This window comes from Chrysemys picta, chromosome 10, assembly GCF_011386835.1.
Source record: "Chrysemys picta bellii isolate R12L10 chromosome 10, ASM1138683v2, whole genome shotgun sequence".
NCBI lineage: Eukaryota > Metazoa > Chordata > Testudines > Emydidae > Chrysemys > Chrysemys picta.
Window position 1 is genome coordinate 38597927 of NC_088800.1, and position 432 is coordinate 38598358.

Genomic DNA, 432 nt, shown 5'->3' on the forward strand with positions numbered 1-432 from the left:
AGCCTAAAGATCCAGACATCCTATGAATTGCCCATATTTGAGAATGCAGAGGCTTTGTTCATAGCACAGAGAGGGAGACAGGCATCAGCATTTCCAGAACAAATTTCATCCTCCTCCTCAAATATTCTCCAAGTGGAGGGGACACAGAAATCAAATGCTGCCTGGCATTTTCCCTTGCCTTCTTGCTTTTTGTTTTGCTTTGCTTCTTTCGTGCTTTTTTCCTTTCCCTTTTATTTCCTTTACTTCCTCCCTTATTCTCCTTTCTAATTGCCTCCTCCTCACATTCCTCTGCCTTCACTGATTCACTTCAAAGTCAATAGGAGTAGTAGTCATGTAAATGAGGGCAGAATGTGGCCCCAAATCTACAGGTACAGTTATTTCATTCTAACAAAATGGCCTTCAAGCAATACAATGCTTTTACCACGTTCCAAA